Source organism: Eimeria mitis, genomic scaffold, assembly GCF_000499745.2.
Source record: "Eimeria mitis Houghton genomic scaffold, Emh_scaff2001, whole genome shotgun sequence".
Lineage (NCBI taxonomy): Eukaryota > Apicomplexa > Conoidasida > Eucoccidiorida > Eimeriidae > Eimeria > Eimeria mitis.
The window spans coordinates 2,729-2,938 of record NW_013570325.1 but is presented as its reverse complement, the minus strand read 5'-3'; positions in this window follow the sequence as shown (position 1 = coordinate 2,938).

Genomic DNA, 210 nt, shown 5'->3' with positions numbered 1-210 from the left:
AACCCTAAACCCTAAACCCTAGACGTACCCCAGGGGCATATGGGTACGAGAGAAAGAGGAGCAGCAACAAAGTGGAAGTGGGCGTGGGGACAGGAGACACTTGCAGCAGGGGGAGTGAAGGTAAAACGAAGAACATAGAGACCAGCAGAGTCTGCCTCTATAGAAATAAATAAATAAATAAAATAAATAAATAAAATAAAATAAATTAAT